We start from the raw sequence: 26,265 nt of genomic DNA on the forward strand, positions 1-26,265 counted from the left end.
GGATCCACATCACGAGATCCTGAAGACCCGGATCCACTAGACAATGTTCCAAACAGCGTGGAGAGTCCGAGCCGAGAGCGCAGACCGCCTCCAGGGTTTACACTGTAAAATATGCTAATATGACCTCTTCCAGTGCGTCTGTTAGTGGAAACGCACCTCTGAGACTCATCAACCTCATCGATCTCACACACACACTTTGCCTAACTGCATCCACACACACATCTATCAATGTCACATCTGGCCGGTGAGAAGAATCCAGCCGACACACTCCACAAACACAAACACACAAATCACTGTGACGAGGCTACGCGCCGCTGTGCTAATGCACACAGACACACAGACACACACACACACACACACACACGCTGATATTACCCATTTGTTTCACTATTGCTGTGGGGACTCGTTGCCCTGACCTTAACCTAATTCCACCCCTGACCCTCAAACCTCGTCCTAACCCCCGCAGAAGCAGTCTGTCCCCAAACTGCAGTCAGCTCAACGTCCCCACTCGTCTCATACGTCCTCCAGCTCCGTCCTCACACTCCTATCATATCTCCAGTTTCTCTCCATCTTTCTCTCTCTAACCAGCTGCACTTTGGCCCATCGTCTTCCCCGTCAGAGCTGCACTTTAACAGGATGCAGGTGGAGGTGTGTGTGTGTGTGTGTGTGTGCGTGCGTGTGTGTGTGTGTGTGTGTGTGTGTGTGTGTGTGTGTCTCATTGGTCCATGAGTTTCCCTCCGGATTCATGACAGCTTGACATGATTTCTGAGCTCCATCAGCCAGCTCTGGGGACCTCCCCCAACACACACACACGCGCGCACACACACACATACACACACACTGTGAGCATTTATTATTTATGATTACCACACAAACAGTCAATCACACATGAACACCACACACACACACACACACACACACACACACACACACACACACACACACACACACACACACACACACACACACACACTCACACACACATGCATATGAAAAGGGCAGAGAAAAAGATGCACACATGGAACATGTTCATGATTTATCTCCACCTCACACACACACACACACACACACACACACACACACACACACCCACGGACAAATTATATAACTAGTGCAAAGTTGACAAGGACACACACACACGCAGACACACACACACACACACACACACAGTAATGACCCACCGACGGCACTCATTCATCACCACTTGGCTCGGATGCCGTGGGAGATAACTAATGAGCCATTACTGTTCTTACCCACAATGCATTGCTTTGGCCCTCAGCCTCTTGGCCATCGGGCGACACACATGTGTGACTACATGGGTGTGTGTGTGTGTGTGTGTGTGTGTGTGTGTGTGTGTGTGTGTGTGTGTGTGTGTGTGTGTGTGTGTGTGTGTGCCAGACTTTGTTAGAAAACCTGAATCAAATTTAATAATTAGGAAACTGATTCAGGGACAGTTTCCTCTCAGTCAGTTTTCTCTGAACGCCTCTGAACACATCAGCATCAGCATCAGCATCAGCATCAGCGTGACGAATCTTAAATCTTTATTACTCAGTGTAAAAACATTTTAAAGCTGAAACATGCTGCAGGATGTTTCACTAAAAAGGGCCACAAATCTCAGCTGCCACATAAATGAGAAACACACGAGCAGCGCCGAACGTCGCCGCGCTCCATCGTGGAGAGAAACATAGATTAACATGCAGCGTGCCTCCCGCAGATACGACACACACTTTAAAACCAGCTGAGATGCTGTTTCACACGTCAGTCAGAAGGATGAAACCAAAGCAGAGCCCACGTTTGATTCAGCAGGGAGACGCTTCAGATCCCTGAATCACAACCAACACCTCAAAATTTGAGTTGAGAGGAAGTTCAAGAAGACCTGGCGCTGCTCTCATTGGCTGCTGGAGAAACAACCTGAGCCAATCAGAGTCTTTGTGGGTGGGATCAAAGCGGCATCAGTCATGAAGATCATCACGTCTTACACATACGGTGCAGTCGACTTAAAAGCCACAGCGATGCTGAAAGCTGTGACTTCTGACGTGCTGCTGTTTGTGGGGCCTCAGTTAACATTAGACGACAAGGGACTGATGGACCGCTGACACTGCAGATATCAAGCTAAAAGGAATCAGGATCAATGTGTGAGCGTGGAAGCACACCATGGAGACTATAAGGAACACTTCACACTCCTCTGACAGGGTCCAGGTGAGGCGGATCTGATCCAGTGTCCTTTGACTCCACACCTCCTCTCAGTGGCAGCGTCTGGCCTGATTACTGTGACTCTCAAGGGAAGGAAATATAACTCACCACTGGTCTCAGGCGCTCCTTCTTCAACTCTCGATCCACATAGAGCTCCGACTCACTGGCAGGCTGCAGAGACAGAGACATTAAGAGATGAGACGCTTTCACTTCTTTAAACACTCCGCTGCTCAAACAAAGGCAACAATGGCCGAAAGCATCTTCAAAACTTGGCAGACTCCCACCGGCACACATCAGAAACAAACGGCAAAGTACGCCGCTGCCATGAGCTCAAGGCGGGGGGGGGGAGAGGGAGAGAGAGAGAGGGAGGGGGGAGAGAGAGAGAGAGAGAGAGAGAGAGAGAGGGAGAGAGAGGGACGTGGGTTAGCGATCAGCTCTCATTTGTAAAGATGTCAGTTTCTTCGGCGAGCGGCCGTCCTGAAAGACTGGTCACAGATAATGAGAACAAACACAAATACACACACAGATTAAAGTGTGTGTGCAGCATTTTTCCACCAGCGGGTCACATGACACGGCTGGTTTGAAGAGCAGAAGGACAAACGGACTGATGAAGAGCAGCACAGTGAGGAAGATGAACCTGTGAGCTGAGAGACGGAGTTGATTTTTGGCCTTTTATTAAATCATTTTGGTGAGTCTGAGTAACTGCAGCCAATTTACAAGATGATATAAAACGCCTAAAAATGTTGTCACAGTATTAGCATTTAGCATTAGCATTTTGGGGGTGAAGTAAAGCAACGTGAATAAATTAACCGAGTTAAACAGCAGACAGGTCAGAGTCCACATGGATGGATGGAGGGTAATGTGGCAAAAAGTCATCAAAGTCCCTCAGATCTGTCCTGTTCACTGGGTTTGTGCAGGTGCAACATTTCTTTACCTGAATGCACAAAGCAGACAAGTGGCAGGTCAGGAAGACAAGTTTCTAAGTAACCATTGCTAGGTCTGTCTCTGCAGAGCGTTCAGAGATGGACGGGTCACAGCTGGACTGAATGTCTCTGGAATAGGCCGTGGACAGCCAGAACAAAAGCCGTATAACCAGAAAAGATGCCTTCAGCAGAGCAACGCTTGATGCAGATGTGTAGATGCTGTTTTTGAGTAAGGCGGTCCATGCGTCACCCTGGACTGGATTATCTGTAACAGGAGTGAACAGAAGAAAGAACCGGGCCGGTGCCTCCACCCAGACGCCGGCTGATATCTCTGAAGTGGAGCCGCTGGCCCACGCTGACATGAATAATCTGAAGAAAGCAGCAAAGCAATTCACAAATATTGACAGAAGGCTGGTTTGGTGAGCAGCTTTTATCTCATGTTTGGATGGGATTCTTTCAGATAAAGGAGTTTTTACACAGCAGCAGAGGCCTGCAGCCTCCACGTTTCCCCCGTCAGCTGCCCTGTGGTGGCGCTTCAGACGCAGCGCAGCAGACCTCCCTTCTTATCTCTGAGCCTGTACAGAGAGCGGCGCGATGGGGCCGAGCTTGCAGGATGCATTCAGGCATGCGGGCAGGCTTTGAGAAAGATCTAGAAGCCTGGGCCTGCTCACTTTGATCACATTCACCCGTCCAATCATGGATAAGGACAGTGTCCTCCAGGACCTGATGTTCACCTTTTCTGCTGCTAAAGTTAAGCTTTGGCTTTCTTGTCAGCTGTCTCAAAGAAATGAAGAAGTCTGGGAGCAAAAAGCGTTCAAACACCAGCTATAGGCCTGACCGAGGAGAGACGACTGAGGGCTGACAGGACTATGGTCAATGGACAATTAAAGTCTGCCCCCAAGTCAATACATGGCTGAGGTCAATATCCAGAATCAAGTCAAACACCTCATTAAAAAAGCTTCGTCGTCTGTGTTCGCCCATTAATATTCACCAGCTTAATGAATTCACGTGTGGGTTAATGGTGGATGAGTGAAAACAGAAAAGAATGGCAACGCCTGCGATTCATTTGTGATCCCGTGAAGGAGCCATGACATCGAGCACTGAACAAAACACTGACGCCTTACACTGAAGCTAACATTCAGAGTGAACAACCACCCAGAATCCAGCTGTCCTGCCTTTGTCCTCGCCTCTGAGGACACCAATGACGTCCTTTCTACAAAGAGTTCAAAACCTGTTGGAGCTGACATCTCAGCACACGAACAACCTCCGCTCCTCCAACAAAATATGTCATATTTTTCTTCTTCTTTCTTTAAATCTATTCCTGGTTTTCATTATTTACATCCTGCAGTGACTTTCTCACCTGAGTGCAGATGCCTCATAAATATTATATGATCACATGATATTAACACAAGGCTGTGCTCAATAAAATGTGCATTCTGGGTTTTCTGCAGAGAAATCAGCAGATCCAGTCTGTGATTTGGGAGTTTAAGTCCTCCATCCTTCTTAACGAGGTCTCCACCTCCATTAACAGGCCGATGGAGCCTCTTCGTCACTCAGTCGTTAGCTCTTAATCAGCAGAGAAGGACGGCTGCTTGGAGACGGATGGAGAGGTGACCCGCTGCTCTGCAAGGTGCGTCGAGGGGACGGCGCACATGTAGGAAACGCCAGACACGCGAGCAGAGAGCAGCGTCTCAAAGCACATTCTGTGGTTATTTTTAGCGTTTCTAGCTGTGAAAAAGTTTGCATGTGACACGAACACAAAGCACCTCTGCAGCTGCTGCCTCGACGCACCACAGTGGACAAAGTGAGGAGCTCCACGGTCCTCAGGTGTGAGACCTTGTCTGTGATACTCATCAGGGCTTTGTCCTCCTCTCCCCGCTCTCAGCTCAGGCTGACGTAAATGTCTCGACTAAAGGTTGACGCCAACGTGCTCGTTGCGGAGACATTCATCAGCGGCGGAGACGCTAAAGTTCACGGCCGAATAAACTCCTCGGAGCTGTCTCTCTAATCACGGCGCTCTTTCACCCCGCACAGCTCCTCTGCTAAACGCAGCACAGGTCGGGTATGCATCACATCGCCTCTCTGGCTCTGTTCCCGCTCCGCGTCTTCGTCTCCTTCGGACACACCTCAATCTACTCCTGCAGCCGAACAACGTCCACTAAAAAGATCCCTTTACTCAGTTCAGGTTTTTCATGACAGCCACTCTATGTTCTTCAAGGGCACATCTATCAAAACTCATTTTCTAACCCAGCTCAAGGCTGGTCACCGTGGCAACAAGGCCCCATCATGTCAACATGTCCCTAAAGACAATGACATATTTCAGTAACTCTGGGACCCTGTTGTGTCAGGCGGTCTGTGTGTGTGGTTGTGGAGAGCATCAGTACTTTGGGGGGATGAGGAGTAAAACAATCTTCAGGGGAAAATGATTTCTCTGTCCTGACTCGCCACAGTTCACCGTTGATTCAGATCATGATGGACTGTTGCTGTCTGTCCACCGGAGCAGAACACGGTCTCAAACACTGAACCTGCTGCTCTGATGCGTTCAGGCTTCCTTTGCAGATCACAACGAGCTGAATCTGATTGTTTCACTGTTACAAGATTCTCCTTTCATTCGCTACTTCCTGTTATCTTTCATCGAGTCATTCCAGCAGCTCTTCTCTTCTGTCAGCTTCAGTTAGTGATTCCCTACATTTCCCAGGATGCCTTGCAACATGATATGGTAAGTTGACGACGATGCGTTTTGGGTTTTGAAGGCGACACTCTCCAAACTCTCTTCTACAGCTAAAGGCTGCAGAAGGACAAACTGCCTCATAGAACAGTGGATTTAACACAGGCTACTGGTCAGCACTGTTTTCTGTAATTTTTTATAAATACAGCTCTGAAAAAATCGACAAAAGGAAGTTTTTAAATTCTCCGTATTGACTTTATCTCCCATGTGATCATTTCATTTAAATTCCTGCTTTTCCGCCACAGTTCAAGTAGCTCAAAGCAAAAAGTAAAATGGAAAAATCGATTAAATGAAATTCACTGTGCAACACAGTAATAACCTCTGGATGATGCTACATAAAAGGTCATTTATTTGCTAATTAGAAACAGCTGCAGCCTCTGCAGTTTGTCTGTGAAGTGCAGCCTCGGGTCAGTTTTAACCACCACTTTGGTATTTGCTTGTTCACCTGGGCCTGTGGTGTTTGGCATTTGAGCAGACGAGCAGGGATCGTTAAGTCAGCCCAGCCAATCAGAATGAATGCATTAACATCAGTGTTGATACCGCAGCTATGGCTGAACCCTCACGAGCTCAGGAAAAGCATTCCCAGTCTACTGCTGTTTATGAGCAGCAGCCTTTTTGAAGCAAATTCAATTTCTAGCTTCAAAATATTTGACAATGGTTCCAATGTAATCAGATTTAGGGTCAGAAGAAGCGAACTGTGCAATAAATATTGTAGCTGTAATTCCCCAAATGATCCGTAAGCTCCTCTGTAACGGAGATGTGCTGTCAGTCCTGACAACAGTCACTGTGCCCGGCGGAAACGTTATCGAGCGGGACTTCTTCACATCTGAACGCCGCTCTTTATTTAAATGCAAATAGCTCCGTCATGTAAACTATGCAGATGAAAGAGCAATGCAATCACTTCGAGGTGCAGGCGGACGAGCAGGAGGATTAATGGCTGTATGCATACACATACAGTCCTACTGCAACCACGGTCAGCGTGAAGCGGCGCTCTGAAAACACTGGAAATCTCTCAGCTCAATTTATTTGGAAAAGCTCAGGCCGCAGGCTGACGGGCCGGAGCTCTGCAGAGAAATGAAGCTGCTCTCACAGCTATGCTCGTGCACAGAGGAGGCGACGCTCGGCCGCGGTGCTTTTCATTTATTATTTCCTGACAGATCCATTGGCTGGAGCCTCTTTATGAATTCGCTCCTGCTGCATCAGTCGCTGTGACCCCGCACTGACCCATAGGTGGTAAATGTCAACAGCGCTGACTGTGGCTGACATCAAGTGATGGCAACGAATTTAAAAAGCACGAAGGGCCGAGCCAGAGATAACTTTAAATTAAATATTCTTCCACAGCGAGACCAGCGAAGCAGACGCATCAGTTTGTGAGAAGAACGCCGAAACAAAACCACGCTGACACGTCAGCAGTCATGGAGGACGGGAGGTCACAGCGTTGAAAAGTCACACCTACAGAGGGACTAACGCGGCAGCTGAGTGAGTGTTACTCATTCACAGCGCAGATACAGTATTCTGCGCCAATCTGCTGAACCCAGCTGGCAGCTCTCTGCTCACTTCTTCAAGAGTTACCAAGTTAGAGCCCAGATGGACATGCATTAAACAGCAAAGTCCCATTTCAACAAGTTCTGCTGTGACTGCGGACACAGTTACATAACTTGTCTTGTTGAGGTGGCAGCAGCAGGGACAAAGACATTTGTCAACAAAATCTTATTTCTGTCGTTGTGCTAAAGAGTCTGCAGCTGCTCAGAAACAGCAGTGCTTTAAGTTAAAGTGTCATCAATGCTGCATGTTCACCACCTCACCCTGGAGTGTGTGTACGTCTCTACTGCTGCACGTTCACCACCTCACCCTGGAGTGTGTGTACGTCTCTACTGCTGCACGTTCACCACCTCACCCTGGAGTGTGTGTACGTCTCTACTGCAGCTGATGGGAACACTTTCATTTTGGCCCTTGGCCCAATCCTTGTCAGAGGATCACTGAAGCTGTCAGGATTCACCTCATGGGAGCCTTGAATGTCTATTACAAACCTCAGCCTGGACAAAGAGGTGGATCGACCGTCTGGCCTGACGCTGCCCCCCCAACAGCCACGCTGCCGGTGAGGCTGAAAATAAACTGCACTCATTCTGAGACCCATTTAAAATCCTTGAAGGACCCATTTTTGACACCGCTCCTCCAGGCTGTTCCACAGCTGTACGTTAGCTTCATCCTGAAATGGGCTAACTGGCCGTTATGCATCTCCACTGGCAGACAGACCTGCAGCTCGACAGGCTGATCCCAGTTAAACTGCAGAGAAGGACTGGTAACTTGTCATTGTTTCTGCAGTTTCATCCAACCTGTTCTCACTCCCAGCTCATCACATACAGACACTTGACATCACGTTTTAAGGCACTGGCTACCCTGCAGACAAGTTAGCAATAATGAAGACACAATGTCCTGTTACACCTTCAAAATAAAGCCGGCTGAGAACAATAACAAACTTATCTAACACTGTGAAACTGTCACACTTTAGGTTCAGCCACCAAAAACGACTTTGTTAGTTTTAGGAAAAGATGTGTTTGGCTTAAAGTAAGTACATTAGGTATGTATGTCACTTATGTATATTAGGCTAGTTAAGACACATCACCTTCACTTGCAGAAGAAACTAGCCCCGACCTGAACTGTACGCCTGTAAAGGAACTGCTCATGTTAAATAAAGGCATGATGATAAATGCATGTAAGACAAGCACTGAATCTGCAATAATAGGAGAAAACGCAGCTGTTTAAAGGAGTATTTGCCCACTTTTAACTCCATCTTACATCCTCCACCCACACCAACTTCAGCAAACACCTCCGGCCTGCAGAGCTCATCAGCAAACTCACGGCCGCTAATTATCACTGCCGAGAATAAAGAAGCAAAACAATCGTGTGTGTGCTGTATGTCTACATGTTTTCATCGTGTGTGTGTGTGTGTCCCTCTCTTTGTGTGTTTACAGGTTTGACAGCTTTATAAAAAATCTGTCAGCTTTACAGCCAATCAGACGCTTCCAGAGAGCAGCAGCGCCTGGAGTGGGAGCCTGAGGCCCGACATACAGACGACTTCCTCCATCTTTTAACACGTTAAGCAGTGCTGGTGATTCATTCTGAGTCTTGTAGTTCTGCTCTTCTCTGCAGAGCAGTCAGAGGAAGAAACGGACAGCTGGCAAAGTGGAAGCAAAGGCTGCTTGTTTATTTTGGGTGAAACTGAGCAGATGACCACAGATCCTGCAGGCGATGCAAAAAGAGACCTTCAAAATTCCCCATTCCTCAGTGTCACACCTTAAACCTGGGAGCAGAGACGAGCGAGACATCCAAAGGCTGATAATGAGAGCTGAAGGGGAGGTCTCTCAGTCTCTCAGTTTCTTCTATCTGACCTCTGAGCATCTTCACGCTGTCTCAATTCAATTCAATTCAATAGTCCTTTATTAGTCCCGCAAGGGGAAATTCCAATTTACAGCAGCATCAATAAAGCAGGTAGAGTAGTCAAACAAGTGCATGCAAATTAAAAACAACAATTATATACAGAAGAGTGAAATAAGAAGAAACATCGCCCTAAAAAAACTGTAAATACTTTTTACAGACTGTCATGTACAGTAACAGGTCGTATTGCATAGACTGTCTCATCCATTACCTCACTTGCAAAATGACTTCCTTTAACCAGAGTCATTACTTCCTGCATGATCTGAAAACCTTTGATGTCTATTCAACAAAATTACTTCAAATAAGTTGAAACCTGTTTTGTTATTTCCCCGTCGGCGTCCTCTTCAGAATACAATGCTAACCATTGTTTCATCTCCACAAACTCTTAGAGCTCTAATTAATTTAGCAAGTTTTCCCCGTCAAGCAGGAATCCAAATCTGTGACTCTCTAGAAACCAAACAAGCTCGTTCACACGCAGATGATGGATTTATGAGTGCAAATAACGCTGCTTTTCTGTGTTTTTACCCCAAAAGCTTTGAAAGACAAGACAGAGTCGTGAGGATCTAAAGGTTCTCAGCCGACGCTGAATGAAATCATAGCGACTGAGCTGATTCCTGCAGAGATCGTCATCTAACGGAGCAGCTGTGGAGATGCTGGAGTGACGGGGAACAAGTCAAGGAGGAGTCCCTCCGGTAGCGTTGAACAGACTTTAATAAGACGCTCTGTCACCCATCTGTACTTTAATGAAGCACTGAAACGAGTAATGAGACACTATGTCTGACCAGGGTTCACACGGAGGTTATTATTCAGGTATCGGCCGTCACAGGACAGGTCTGCATTAAATACTGCTTTCTCTGGTTACATTATTCTAAAACTTAATGCCTCTGCTTCATCACACTCATGTCTCGGGGGCTCCTGTCTCCTTACATAACACGATTCCTGTGAGGCCTTCGACGAGGAGCCTGAAGGTAACATCCAGGTTAAAGAGTTTACTTTAGCACAAACTCCAGCGTTTGCGTCGCACTGTGGATGTTTACGATAACGTCATGTGCTTTCTGCCCTTCCTCATGCAGGAAACGCAATAAATCTCCAGTCGGCCGTGACTGCGAGGAGCACAGCGCCCGAGGCGAAGGCCACGCTGCAGTGGATGGTTGGATGGTTGGATGGTCGTGTAAACCACAGCGGGCCTCTCCTGTTCCACACATCCATACAGGGAACTTCTAATTCCTTCCTTTTCAGATCACTGCATCCAAACACTCCCAGCCTCTCTTTCTCTCTCATTTCCTCCTAATTGTGCTCGACCTCAATCAGCCTCTTTCATTTTGTCTCTGTGCTAATTGTGCGGCGTTTATTTTCTGTCCCATTCATGTTCACTTCAGCCGTTCGATCAGCCTCCATCTCGCTCTGCTAATCAGAATTTAGCTGCGTATTGTTTGCCAGAGCTCTCTCTCCTCTCTCATTACACTCTATGGGGCCTTTGTTGCTCTGACCTCGTTCTTCTTCTTTCGTGTGTCTTCATCGTTCCAGCTGGCTCTCCCGCCTCTTGTCCCTCCCCATCGATGTTCCTGTCAATCTGCTCCCGGTCGTCAACCTCCTCCTTTTAATCATCACCATCCCCGTCACATGTTTCTTCTCGCTGACTCTCAAATGAAAGTTGATTTCCATCAAGCTCTTTCCAGCTTTGACTGACGGGTTTTTATCGAAGGTGTTTCGTGGTTAATCTAATGGATCAATACTTCTGATCATTAATAAACTGCTCTGAATGAACAGGAAGTCTTTTAAAACCACAGAATCCACCACCAGATGAATTCGAGCAGGTTCATGGACCCCCTCCTCGCTGTCCAGGGAGCCCCCTGCCTCTGCTCTACTGCACCAAGAAATGAGGTGAATCATATTCCGGAGAGGGACGGACGGATGGATTATAGATTGACGGATCAATAGCTGGATGGAGGTGTGAACAGATGTGACAGACTGAGACTGAGAGGAGTGTATGTTACTGTGTTTCTCACATATTCCTGCAGGAAAAAAACTGAATCTGCCTCCCGTCTGCGCCTCCTTCACACACACACACACACACACACGCACGCACGCACGCACGCACGCACACACACACACACACACACACACACACACACACACACGCACACACACACACACACACACACACACACACACACACACTCCTGAATAATTTACACCCACTACTTCCTCTCCCACACTAATCTGTCACCTCCTCGGCTTCTCCGTGGCTTGTGTGTACATTGTGTATTGGTGCGTGTTTGCGAGTCCATTTGCATGTGTGTGCGTGTGTGTGCGTGGGTGATGCGCGTGGGCGCGTACTGCGTGCGTTTGCTGCTGTTTGCTGTCGGTTTTGGCGGTGGCGGCCTCTCAGACAGATAACAGCGATTCCACTTGCAAGCAGCTCAGGCCTGCAGAGAGTCGTCCTCCTCAGGACTCAAACCACCGCAGCGTGACGAACAGCACAGAGCTGCCGGCCGCCACCGCCACACAGACGCTCTGACGCTTCCACAGACGTGCAGCGCAGGACGCGTCCAGCATGATTCGCTGTCAGGATTTGCTCCTTTCTCTATAAATGCAGCTAAAATAGCCTTTGGACTTTGCGTCAGACAGAACATTTGACAACGTCAGCAGCAGCTCTGGCTGAAGGACAGGATGTTCAGGCCTCGTTTTCAGGTAACAGAGAATGAACGTCTTCCTGAAATGGTCATCTCTCAGTATGATTCCCCCTGATGTGCTCGCTCCCACACAATATGTGCGTATGACTGAGGAGTGACTCAGCCGACTTCCAGTCCACCACAGCCTCTACGTCTGCTGCTCTCATTATTGGTAAAGTGGATGATTTCTGGGAAATGTGCAGCAATAACACAACAACAAGCATCCAAAGGACAGTCAGGTCTGTGTGACGTCCATCATTTTTCAGCAACAACAACATGGACGTGTGTTTTTAATCTGGGTTGACAACTGATGTTTTTAAATGGAAATGTGACGATCAGACGATAACGCATGAATTCTGATGCAAAAAGAAACAAAAAATTCATGCAATTTAAAAGCAAAACTAAAAAAGATGAAAGTAATGTTGGCATCCTCCAGCAATGATGCAACATCAGTACCAAGTGTTTCACAGTCAGCCTGAAAACAGCGGATCAGACTCTGATATATGACGGCTAATTACATGTAATGAATGAACACTGGGCGGGACGTCGTCCTCAGGACTGACTGCGCGTTCAGACGTTCTGGCTCATGATTGCATCAAATATCATTTCCATAAATCCCCACGTAATGAACCAGAAACACCTCCTGCCCTGCGTGAGCGTGCAGTGTGTGTCTTTGAGACGGTTTCTCCTGTGAACTCGGAGCTAATGCTGAATAATTTAGTGAGCGCAGCGTTCACAGCTGAGCCGGGTCTGAGGTGGAGCTCCGTGAGGAGACCACGCCGCTGCGGACGAACCCTTTCTGCTCGCCGAGCTCCTCCTGAAGCAGATTTATACTTCTGCACATCAGACATGTTGGTTCATGTGGAGCTGTGATTGGTCAGTTTGGGCTGCTGCTTCTGGCTCTGGCACAATGTAAACACGATTAGTGTTTTGGAAAGCAGTCCTCCTCCTCTTCCTCCTCCTCCTCTTCCTCCTCCTCCTCCTCCTCATGACTCCTGCCCTCCACACAGTTCAGTATCTGGTGCAGTTGAATTAACTCCTGCACTAAAGAAGCCAAACAGTCGCTGCCTGCAGTCATGACTGAGGGGACTGAGAGTCTGAAGTATCTCTGAGCCTGAGCGCCTCGCTGGCTGGTTCGGTTTGACCTGCAGTGTCACGGCTCACAGGCTGCGGGCTCATATGACAGATGACAACGAAACGTTTTCGGGCTTACAGAGCGCCGCTCGTAGAACAATGACAGGTGAAGGAGGGAAGGCGAGTGGGTGACGTCTGTCACCTCAGATTTTTCACTTAATTGCTAATTTCTGTTAAATTAAGTGCCAACATCTTAACAGTCCAGATGATGGCATTTAAAAATGGCACTACACTGATTATTGGCTGTGCTAAAGCAGGATTAGATCATGTCAAAGGCACCTCAGAGTGAGGAGGTGCAAACTGAAAACATCCTCTGGTTGCACATAAAATCTACATGCTTTTCTTTAGAAAGGGGGATGCTGAGCACTTTAAGATGCATCTGGACAAGAAACAGAAGAGCGAGCTCCTGGTTTGCACTAAGCTTTATGTGTGGTTTAAGGTACTTCTGCTGAACTGGCTTTGGGATACGTGGAGCTAATTAATAAATGAAATTCAATGAAATGAGTGAACACACTTCAGTGTGTGTGTTTACTGGATGTGTGCATGCAGAAAGCATGTCTGGGTTTACTGGCAGTTCAGGTTTCAGTGCAACTCTGGAGGGAAGAAATCAGAGCTGCCGAATGTGATGAAAGCAGGAAAAGAAGACAAGGGAATTAGGAGGCGTTGAGTTAACTGACAATCATGAATCTGCGTTCTAAAAACTGATTCACCTCTTTTTAGATGAAAGATGTGCAATGTAAATAAAGACGTGGGGGGAGGCTTAACTTAGAGGGTTTGATTTAAAAGACAGATAAAACAGAGCAGAGACGGAGATAAAAGGAAGCTACTGCTGAGGAAGTATGGAGGAAAGATGCCGAGGAGGAGGAGGAGGAGGAGGAGACCAGGAGTGTGATGGGGGGGTTCGGCTGGTTTGACTGACACATCGGTTCCATCAGCACGATGCAGACAAGAGCCCATCTACACCAGGACCACATGAACAGATGAGGAGGTGGAGATGCTTCAGAAAACAGAGCTGGAGGAGAAGAAGAAGATAAAGAGGGCTGGATTTAAGATCCTTCCACTGCGCGAGTCATGGGACGAAGTCTCAGGACGTCAGAGACCGCCGAGTGAATGCTGTTAGTCTAAGTTCGTTTTTGGGAAAAATGCTTTGAGTAGGCGTCGACTTTTACATTTAACCAAGAGCTCAGAGCTGACTGAACACAAGTGTAAAATGCTCTTTCTGAAATGACTGTTTTTGGATTTTTCTGCATTTATTCATTTATCAGGAGAGAGAGAGAGAGGGACGAACAAAGGTGAAGCTGAGGCTTGTGGTCGATGTTCACGAGGACAGAAAGACCCTGAAACGGTCACCAGAGGCTGTTCTAGGAGCCGCCTACTACATCCTACAAACAGCATGTGGTTAGTAGTAGTAGTAGTAGTAGTAGCATGCAGTAGTATGCAGTATGAAACTGTTGCTAGACAAGCTTTAGCTGGTTACTGGTTTTGAACCACCAATCCTGTGCAGCATCACATTATGCTTTTCTGAAAGCTGAACGTTTACCTGAGCGATGGGGAACACCTGTCGAGCGACTGGAAGGAACCAGACTCACCGGCGTTTCGTCTCGTGACTTCACTGCTAACGTGACGCGAGGAGCTCGTCGTCCTGTTTCTGTCGCTTTTGAGGCGTAACGTTAAAACTGGTCGATGGTGTTTCTGTTTGAGTTAATGTTCACGCTTGTTTGGTTTTATTGTGAACATTTCCTCCAACAGCTGCTTCTCAACTACGCCAATATTCAAAATCTGCACGGATGATTTGACGCCTCACACATCGTCAGAATTAAATTTAGTGATGCAACAGATAAGAAAATTTCAAAAAACGCGTCGTTTGCCCTGCTGGTTGTTTGATTTGTGCATTTTTAAGGTATTTTTGCTGATTTTGTTTTTGTTTGCACGCTGCATCCTACATGCTACATACTGGCTGAATCAGTGCACTCTGTGAGTGTAGTTTGTGGTTTTGAACGCAGCCTTAATGTGCAGCAAGTTGCAGATATTTTAAATGTGTTGATAGTGAACATTACACAAATTTTGCCGTTGAGATAAATTGCATTACACTTCCGACAAAAGAAATATGAGGATGTAAATGAGTTAAATTATGTGATTTGAACTCTTCTCCTTCTAGAGTCATGCACTTCATCGTGTGTGTTGTCACTTATAAAACACACATTGGAGCATCAAGCTAGTTTAAAGTGAAGCACTTTAGATGTGATGAGGAGGTCTGTATGAGGCAGCTTGTTTTTTGGGTTTCCTGTGGTAAACAAAGTGCTTTATGGAGGAAACATAAAACAGTGCCATTAAAGTAAAGTGATTATATAACAGGAAGCAATTATGTGAAAATAAAGAAGCAGAAAACGTAGAAACTAAAAGGAGCAAGAGAAGACGTTCAGAGTTAGATCAGAGCGAGTCGGAAGCCAGATCAGCTTTGTTCTACAAGATTATAAAGAACAAAAAGCTCCCTGAGATCTGATCCTTTAATTCCTCCTCGAGAAAATCTCCCCTTCTGCTCAACACAAATATGTTTCTGTGCTGATTTATGCAAATGTCAGCTCAGCGTCTGCGGGGTGGTATTTAGGAAGCGGTGAGGCTAATTGTGACGGGGTGGGACTGAGTGTGTGTGCGCCTCACAGATGGCTCGTTTGGAGAGCGGATGTGGGACGGGGACGGTTGACAAACGGTGACGTAGCTCTGAATAATAACGAGGCTCCAGAAAATGGCAGCAGCCCCTCCTGCTGAGGTCTAACAGGTGACCATGAAGCCACATTAAAATCACACACCAGCCGTCCCAGAGGGCTCCTCAGGGCTCCCACAGCAGCCCCCGGACCCACCGGAGACACGTCGCTACTGAAGACACGTCCAGGGATAATATGAGGGACGTCCATGTTAGGATTTGTTAGGATTTGGAGCACAGAGTCAGTTTTGTAGCTCAGAAACCTGCAGGATGTGACAACCTTTGACATCCATCTGTGGGTACGGAGGTAGAGACACATCTGAAATAAGCTGGACGGAGAAAAATGCTTCAAGCTGCATCATATAGAACTTTAAACTGCAGATCTGGGTTTATAATGGTCAGAAAAAACAACGTGAACAGCACTGGGAAAAGAAATTAAAATTGACAGATGACTCAATCATGAAAGCCGTGTTTGGATGCAGTCCTGGAGGACATTATAGATTTCTATCCAGAATCATTCAAACAGAAACGGATCCGTTCTGAATCTCACTCTCTGGATTCACATTCTCAGTTCTTCATCATTCCTCCTTCTTTCCTCCAACCTCAGTCGCCTTTTTACTCAAAGCAGCAACAAAAAGCAGCAGAGTAAGAGAAACAGTACTGCCATGTAAATGACTGTAACTGATAGTGTTATTATCTGTTATTGATCAGTGTGCCTCGTTTGCGCCTCGGCGGTCTCTCGCTCTGATGTTTTGCAGTGGATTAAACCTACAAACCGTCGTCCACGGTGGTTAACATTGACCGTACTCACAGCGCGGCTGAATGATGATAAACTCTATTTGAGTGACATCACAGCAACATTAACACCTACTGTGACTTTGGCCTGGCCCCAGGTCAGCAGCATCACTCATCACTCATCCTGAAGGGAGGGGCCACAACTGACATTTACGAGAGCCATCAAGCTGTGACATGTCCCAGCGCCCAAAGCTAAACGCTGAATGCTCATTGACTTCCAAGTATATGGGATGTATGGGACATGCACGGTGGGAAAGACACGATTTATAATACACGACAGGCGGCTGCAGGCGGGCGGTGACGCACAAGTGCTTTAAAAAGCAGCTTATATGATCTGTCGGCCTCAAAGGAAGATCCCTGCATTTGTATTATTGAGCTGTGTGAATGTGTTTCAGGCAAAGATAAATAAAGTCTGTTTCAGAAGAGTCATAATGTGTGTTTGATGCCGTGTTTACCAGAAATGTGCATCATAAACAACACTGATAACCTGATAATAAAACGACAGTGTTAGAATGAAAAAGACCATGAATGATGTCACATTACTGACGCTGTGACTCATCCGCTGTCAGTCTGTCATTTCGTGACTCCAGTTATGTTTTATCTGTATGCATGCTCTAAAGAAAAGTGCAAAGAGACAAATAAAAATGAGTGAAATAAAGACAATGACCTGTCACGTGTTGATGCAAATGTCCCTTTCAGAAAGCAGGTAACTGCTGTTGCCTTTGTATAAACCAAAGTGTGTGAAGCCCTGCTGGGTGTCATGAAGACACAATCATGTTTAAACACTCCACCGCTGGCATCACTCAGGAAACATAACGCATAGAAACCAAACTCCATCATCCATCTTCTCTTATCATCGCACGCTTTGCCATAAATTACTCTCTGCGCCATGAAAAACAGGGATTATGACGACACGGCTCAGTGGAAACCATTTAGATGATGTTCAGCTGTAATCTGCAGAAGATGTTGGAACGTAACACCGGCTCATTCGACCGTACTGGGAGGCGTGGTGGAAGGACTGGAAACAGAGTGATGGAGGGTTAAAAACAATCTGTTTTCAGCAACACGCTGGAGCAGCAGATCGATCTAAGCATCATCCACTTCATATGAACACGCTGCATTAGATGAGATTAGAGCGCCTGCCTGCTGCAGGCCAACCAGACGCAGAATAACAAAACGCTGACGGCAAATCACTCTGCTGCTGAGCGCATCCTGCCCAGGCTGGCCGACGAGGATGTCATCTCATATCTGTCGAGCATCTCCGTCAAAGACAAAATGAAACATGTCTCAATGTGAAGTACCAGGCTGGACTGTTCTGGACCATCACCAACAACCGCTAACCGACGAGAACAACAGACCCAAACAGATGTTCCCAGGGTTGCCCAAAGGCATGCTGGGAAACCGGGTGGTACAAGAAGGCTAGAATATAATAATATAATTAATATATTTCTCCAAGAAAGCATGGCATGTGCATGTAGTGCGTTGTTGTTGTGTTGGCATGTGCATGTTGTGTGGTGATCAATAAAGTAAAGTCTTCCTCTTCTTCTTCTTCTTAAGGGTGTGAATCTGAATCTGAGTGTGAACTCTACAGTTATAATCCTCAAACATGTCATTATTTCATGCTGTTCATGGTCTGCGTTGAATGCATTCATGTGTAATTCTTTCTCAGGCAGCTTCAATGACGTCCACACAGCAGGAGTTCACAGAACACAGAGCGTTAACTGTACGTTAATGTTTCCTTTACTGAGAGAAGATCCTGATCGCTCTCTTCAAACCTTCCAAACACAGGGTGGCTTTTATTGTGAAACTCCCGCAGGAAATGCTCCGTATGTGGCACCAGGCTTCATGCTAACTTTGGACTTCAAATGCATCTCGTCAAAAAGGTAAGTAATCACGCTGATTGTGCTGAAATCATTACTTTCCTCTTGATTAAAACATCATGGTGCAGTTTACAGAGGTGCTCCAGCTGCTCCTTCAGCTGTCCTCAGTGATCGATGCATGTGACGCTTCAGTTGTAAAACATGTTGCCACAGGCGTCACTAAATCAACCAGGACTGAAATCTTAAGGATTCTAACTTCCCATCTTTGAGCCTCTGCGCTGATGAAAAGCTCCTTCAGTAAACAGATGACAGACGCGACACGAGGCTCTCAGAGTCACTTCAGATTTCAGCTGAGGAGTCGCTGAACAGCAGGATTAATGTTCATGAAATTAACTCGTGCAGTCCACTGTGTGTACAACATGTACTCAGCGCAAGTATCTTTAAATCTGCTCCCAGCCTATTGGCCAAGAAGAAGCTCCACTATGAGAGTTAATTGAAACCCCCATTACCTGTTTTCACACATCACTGCATATCATCAGCCTGCAATGTTCAGCACATTTCAGCAGCTGTGATAAAGAGTCATAATTCAGCTTCGCCTTCGACCGGTCATGTGTGGATCCACTTCAGTGAGTCACGTCCCGCTACACCTCGAGCAGAGCCGGCCGGAGGCCCTGCCTGAGGTTTCAGCATCCACCGCGTGCAGGTAGAGGCGGTTTGGCTGGCTGTGTAAGCAAAACAGTACAAATATGCCCTCTGCTATTTGATTTGCATTCTGAGGATCTCTGCAGACTTCTGAAGGCAAACGAGCCTCTACAGCACGTAGGTGGTGCTGCTTAGCAGTGATGAATCACAGCGGAGAGGAGGCGGGGCAACAGTCTGGGTGGAGAACTAATCAACCCGCCGAAAGTCTTTTGACCCCTCTCATCTCTGTAACGAAGCATTTACAAAGTTATCACTGAAATGATGTGAACGAATCCTCGTCTTCTTTTCCTTCCTCTCAGCTCAGCTCAGCATCATCTCCTCCTCCTCCTCCTCCTCCTCCTCCTCCTCCTCCTCCTCCTCCTCTCCTTCTTGCTCACTTAACATCTACATTAGTTTTTTTGAGCTCTGATCCTAATCCCAGTCCTTTACCGTCAAGTATCTGCCAATGCAAAGTCCAATCCAAACACAGATAAACCCAGAAGAAGAAGAAGAACAAACCCGATCATCTTGGCCATCCACGTGTTATGGGAATATACGTGAAGACAGCGGAAACTGCTGCTTCTTCTTCCTCTAAATGTAAACTACACTGATGGAAAGAGCTGCTCTGCTGGGAGCTGTGGGAGCTGTGGGAGCTGTGGCGTTACAGGGTGATGCTTCTCGTACCCTGTAACGTGAGCAATCCTTCTCCTCTCAAGGAACATTTCAGTTTCTAGAGCATCCTTCGAGGCTCGCTGAATTATTGAACACATATATCACACTCATCTGCGTGTGGCTGGAACTGCTTCTCTTTGGCGAGGCGTCTGATGTCAGACGGTAGTGATGATGATGATGATGGTGATGCTCCTCGCAGCTGAAAATCCTCAGGACGTACATTAAGCGTGTGGACGTCGAGCAGAGGGAGGCTGTCGTTGCTTCCAGCTCCTCGTTGGTTTCGTGTTGGAGGCGTTCAGGCACGTCACCCTCTGCAGCACATTAAGACGTCAGAGCAGCTTTTCTTCATCTTCAACAAAGACAATCGTTTGTCCATTTCTCTTGGAAATCACACACTTGGCATCAACATATCCGATACGTGCATGCTGCGTTCAGGGACCACCACGGACACTTATAAACATAATCTATGTTAGAACAGGTCTCACTCACTCTTATTGTTGGAGGGAACAAAGGCCGTATGGAGGAATTAGTCAACATTAGCCTCTTTGAGTTTCTTGGCTTTAGGAAACGTTGGCTGAGCAAAGTCCAGTGACAGACTGACGATTCCTAAAAACCTTTGAGAACTTTTAATGTTGTTAAGTAAAGACACGTCTGTGCCTCTTTCAGACGAAACTCCTGCTGTTAATCAGCTTCAGTTATAATGTTGAGCCGTGCAGTGAGATGGGAAAACGTCGGTTGTTGTTTGGCCCTGAACGCACCACAGAATGTGCATCTTCTCATTCGCTGCAGTTTTCTTTGTCGCTTCTTATCTTGGTCATCTGATCTGGCTCTCTGTGGTCTCATTACAATCCTCCACACTTTAATAGAATTTGCATTCAGTCTTTCTCTCCTTCGTGGTCCAGCGTACTGTAGAAACAGCCTAAAATACTCACTGCATTAACCCACAGTCACTTTATCACCACAAAACTTTAGTGCAGTAGGACGTAAATATGGACAGAGAGTCTTTGTCTCATGAATCCACAGTGGTTTCAGCCCTGTTGACTGATTCCTAGCAAACCTTCGTTCACGTTATTAAACGAACGCACCCTCGATGTGACCTGATAAATACTGAAACACAATTAGTCTGATGTCTCACTTCAACACACCACACAGATTAGCTGCCAGATGATTCGACAGCAACGAGAATCAAGCACAAATATTTGACTTTCATTTCAGAGCAGTCGCAGCGACGGCACACAGGAAACAAACGGACAGCAGCTTTTAAGTGTTTGGACACTGATATTAAATCCGTCACCGAGTCGTTCAGCTGCGCAGCTAGAACAGATGATTTATATTAACAGTTATCTCTCACTAATTTCCCCCCAGATTTTACAAGGACGCAGCTGAGCTGGATAAACAGTGATCTGTCATCACGTCTGTCTCTGAGACGCACAGCAGGAGGACACGACGGGTCTCTTTTTAAAGGCTTTCTTCCACTGATTTAGTGATATAAGACTCAGAGGAATCCACTGAAAATAAGCTTTCACAGGTCTTTGGATCTACACGTTTAATCTATAACACTTTAATCTGCAATAGTTATTTCTATTTTTACTTCCTGAGAAGCAAATAAAGTTGTTTCGTTAATGAAGTGAAGCGGCAGCGTTCGATCCCTGCAGAGGTGAACTGAGCGTAACCACCCGAACTCGAGGAACATTTTCTGCCTCGTTGTTCCATGATGCTCTGAAGTTCCTGCTATTTCTGCTCCCTGCTGTTCCTCCTCCGCTCCTTCCTCCTGCGTCTCCTCTTTGCTCCTTCATTAACCCACCCAGCTGTGTTAAAACACTTCCAGACGCACACACGGCCTCCCAGCTTTGGAGAATCGGGGTTGTGAGATGAGACGTCACAGACCAGCTGACTCAGAAACGTGAGCTTGTTGTTGCGTCATATTACAAGAATCCTGATACACTCATGCATGTGTGTGTGTGTGTGTGTGTGTGTGTGATGCTGTTTTGGCACTTTTCTTCAACAATAATTCACATTTTTCTGAAACGCTGCATCAGTGCCTGTAATAAAGGCGGCCTCACAATCAGCCTGCTGGCAGGAATAAGCTGCTCTGTTCTCCATCAGTAGCGCATTCATTCACAGATTAAAGCAGCCTACATTTACTGGTCTTTCAAGCGCAATGCTTCAAAGCGACATCCCATAATCCCACTCTGCAGCATCTCAGGTGTGTGTGTGTGTGTGAACAGTAACATGTATTTTGATGGATGTTTTCTGCTACCACAGGGCGGCGGCGCCTCAGGAGCCAGAGCCGGTCGCTCATTAATCAGAGGATCGGTGGTTAGGTTAGATAAGTCTCCAGGAAATGAATGGAAGTCAATGGAATTTCCCTCAAGTGACCTCAGCAAGGTTCTGTGTGTGTGTGTGTGTGTGTGTGTGTGTGTGTGTATCCATCCTCATTAAAGCCCATCTGTGCTCGAGTTATGACCAGTTTTATGGTCATTTACACGGCCAATCAAACGTCACAACAGAAACCTGCTCTGGAAAAATGTAGTAAAACTGTTATCAGGAAAAAAAATCCTGTCACTTAACTCACATCAAAACAGCTCAAATGTAAGAGGCATAAAATCCCCAAAGAGCCATCGAGTGGGATTAAATTTAGGTCGGAAATAATTTTATTCTTCCAGCAGCAAAACGGCAGCTGGCAGATCAGATTCAGCGGAGACGAGCGTCTGCGTGACTCCACAGGCCGTCTCAACACGGTCAACGTGAGCCTTAATCTGCCGGACACCACGATGACCTGAGGCGCCACAGAGCGAGAGGCCGGACGAAGCATCTGTGCTGACGTGCAAACGCTAAAGAGCTGAGGATGAAGATGAAGACGATGCTGAGACGAGGAGGGAAACTACACCTGGAAGTCTGTGTTCAACGTCAGAGCGTTCAGAGAAACAGAGCGAGACACCGTCCTCTCTGTCGTCCCTCTTTCTCCCCCGTCGTCTCTCTCAGCAGTCTTCATTGTGTCTGTGTGTATGTGCACAAGTGTGTGTGTGTGTGTGTGTGTGTGTGTGTGTGTGTGTGTGTGTGTGCAGACTGAGAGCCATCCATCTCCCACCCTGAGGCACCTTCTATAATTACAATGAGCCTGCCTTCCCTCCATGCCAGCTAATGCTCTCCTCATTACTGTGTGCAGCAGCGTGTGTGTGCATGTGTGCGCATGTGTGTGCATGTGTGTGTGCACGTGCGTGTGTGTGCACGCTTATCAAATACCCAAACATCACCACCTCCGCTCCATGGTAATCACACTCTACATCAACTGTCACCCTCTCTGAGCTGGAGCCTTGAGCCGCGCGCACACACACACACACACACACACACACACACGCACACATGCACACACACACGCACACGTGTACACATACACACACACAGAGTTGCCAGTGTTTTAAACAAGGCTCTTGCTGAACATGTTTATGCGTCAGGGCTCCTCCATGATGTTTGCGCTGTGATCACTGAAGCCTGCCCTCATTAACGAGATAACCTGATACATGAGATTAGAAGTAAAGCAAACACACACACACACACACACACACACACACACACACACACACACACACACACACACACACACACACATCATCATCAACACTAACACTGACACACATCACTGCTTTGCTCCAAATACACCACACCTACCTCTACTTTTAGAGTAGTGCTGCTAATTTAATTAAGTTTTTACAGGGCTGCAACATCCAATTACTCCCATTACGCAAATAAACTGCCAGTAATTTTCTGGATTAATCGTTTCGTCTGCAGAAAATAATGAAAAATGTCAGTTATGAGTCCCCCCAGCCCACGAAATGTCCTCAATTTGCTTGTTTTATTCAAATGACAGCCCAAAATCAGAGGAATTTATTTAAAGCACCAAATTGTCAGAATAGCTGCAGATTAATTTTCAATTAACTGACAGATTAACGGTCTAATTGTTGTGCGTCTTTATTTTAAGATGAGGGACGCCATCAACCCCAAACCTTGAATTCTTACCTGAGACTGAGGTGTTCATCTGAGCTGTAAAGCAAGGCCACAGATATTAGATTTCACACAGTGTAACACTGGATGCAACGCAGTGCTTTGTGTATTTTCTCATATACTTTCTGTCATTAGTCTCCTTCTGAAACAAGCTCTGCAGCTTTTTTAATAACTGAGTATCTACGAGAGTACAAGGTGCTGCGAACACGTTATATAAACACAGAAAACAATGGTTATTTCATTAGCGTAAAAGGGGAGGAAGAGAAATAGCTGGGGAGAAAAGAAGGAGGGGGGGTCATAAACACTGAAAAGGAGTTTTGGTGGAGTGAAAGAAAAAGCAATAAGAGGAGATAAGACAGACGAGAGGAAATGAAGCGGATAAGAAATAAGACGAGAGCTGGAAGGTGAGAGAAAACAGAGGAGGAGGAGGAGGAGGAGGAGGAGGAGAGAAAACCACCACAGTCAACCAACAAGCAGCGAGAGAAACGCAGGAGAGCAAGAGGAGGCGACGGAGAGGAAAGAGAATTTATAATGGAGGGGAAGGAAGGAAGGAAGGAAGGAAGCACAGAAGGGAAGGAGAACACACAGCGACACACACTCCTTTAATACACTCCAGCTCCTCCTCACAGAACTACACTCCTATTATTTAACTATTTTCTCCCATTTTTATCTGTTTGGTCACTGACTGCCACCAGCTGCATCTGGGAGCCAGTCTGATGTCAGGGACGACCCTTGACCTCCACCCCAGCAAACCTTTCTCAAAACACACTGCGTAGTTAGCAATAACGGACATGCAACATCCGGTTAGACTTTCAAAATAAAGCTGCTGAGGCACCAAAACTACTTGGTTAGGTTTGATAAAAAAAATCACAGTTTGGGTTAAAAGCATCAGCGCTGACTCCTGCTATCCTCTGCTCTCCTGTGTGTGACCCCCCCCGTCCACCCAGGCCTCCTCCTGATGCACTCCCGTCACTCTTTATGCTACGCTTGTCCTTAGCTCAGGTCACCATCGCCCTCTGCTGGCACTGCACTTCCACACACGCCTGTACTTTCGCACCTTGGCGTGGCTAAACGTGACACAGATGCGCCACGTTCCAGCCGGCAACGTTTGTTACTGCAACCGCCGCCCCCGCGGTGTGTAGCCCATCAGAAAACGGTCTCACTCTGGGGGAGTTTTTTGGGAAACAGTCGGTGAAAAGGAGGCTGAAAGTGGAACAAAGTGCCTCCAGTGGAAGGAGGAGTAATGTGACTTCAAGTTTCAAAGTTTCCTCAGTGGAAAACAGGAGAGGGAGAAACAGACCCAAGAAGAACTGGAAGATGCAGTGCGTACAAAGTGTGTGTGTGTGTGTGTGTGTGTGTGTGTGTGTGTGTTTGGAGAGGTTGCGAGGCTAAGTGGTGATAAAGACAAACGTATTGTTCCATCTCTGCTCTTACCTGACCTTACCTGAACACACACACACACATTTCAGCAGGAGAAAATATGTGTGTAATGTGCGTGTGTGTGTCTGTGTGGAGGGAGAGAGGAACGAACGAATGCACCAGACTGAAGAAAAATGCCTTTAACACACACACACACACACACACACACACACACACACACACACGTGGACACACACGCTCGAGTCAAGTGTTCTTCTAGTCATCATCAATTACATCCTCATTATGGATCACGTTACACACACACACACACACACACACACACACACACACACACACACACACACACACACACGTGTATTCCCCTTTGGTCTCCTCTTTAAAAGCCAATAACTACCCACCGCCCCCACCCCCCCCCCCCACCTCCCACTGCTGTATCCAGGCAGAAGCCATCGGAGGCGACACACACACACAGAAACCCCGGCGTGGCACTGACACACACACGCTGTCGGCCCGATACACCAGCTTGAACCAAGGCGGGAGGTCGGTCAAGCGGCGAGAGTTTATAAACCCGTTCAGATATTCTGCAACGAGACAATGACGCGTTCAAAACTGATCACACGGTCGGGCGAGTCGGCGGATGAGACTTTAAACTTTGCTTCAAATGGGCTCCAATGACCATCTGTCCACCAGCGTCCTCACAGCGCTCGTAGATTCACTCAGTGAACAGTTCGACTGTGTTCCTCTGTTCTCTGTGTTTTTCACTTAATATCAATGCTAAGCTAATTGGTTTAGCCTGTTTAGCTGTGCTGGGACCGTGGATGCAAACTAGCTGGATGCAATATTGGACATGAAGGACAATTTTGCCAAAAATCCAATTCCAAGAGCTGTGACTAACATGTCAGAAATCCAAACGAGACGTATTGATCTTACGCCTCTTTCACACGCGGGATGGACGTTAGATCTCTCTAAAGGACAAGTATCGATTATGCTTCAGTCATTTTCATCCGGTAACCCAACGCTTGTGGTGTGCATCGGTCTGTGCTGCTCGGTGAAATTAATAGATTGGATTGTTGGTTGAGATGCAGCACGAAAACATGACACCGTTTTCTCCCTGAGG

At 46.8% G+C, this 26,265-nt stretch overlaps 1 protein-coding gene across 2 annotated transcripts in view; it reads right to left on the reverse strand.

Moving 5' to 3' along the window:
* slc8a2b (solute carrier family 8 member 2b) overlaps window positions 1-26,265 on the reverse strand; it is a 105,769-nt gene that overhangs the window by 37,371 nt on the left and 42,133 nt on the right. For both annotated transcript variants that reach the window (XM_070969988.1, XM_070969987.1), the window contains exon 2: window positions 2,302-2,364. The gene's annotated coding sequence lies outside the window, so the exon portion shown is untranslated. The remainder of the gene's footprint in view (window positions 1-2,301; window positions 2,365-26,265) is intronic.

The sequence above is a fragment of the Chaetodon trifascialis genome, chromosome 9 (assembly GCF_039877785.1).
Source record: "Chaetodon trifascialis isolate fChaTrf1 chromosome 9, fChaTrf1.hap1, whole genome shotgun sequence".
Taxonomy (NCBI): Eukaryota; Metazoa; Chordata; class Actinopteri; order Chaetodontiformes; family Chaetodontidae; genus Chaetodon; species Chaetodon trifascialis.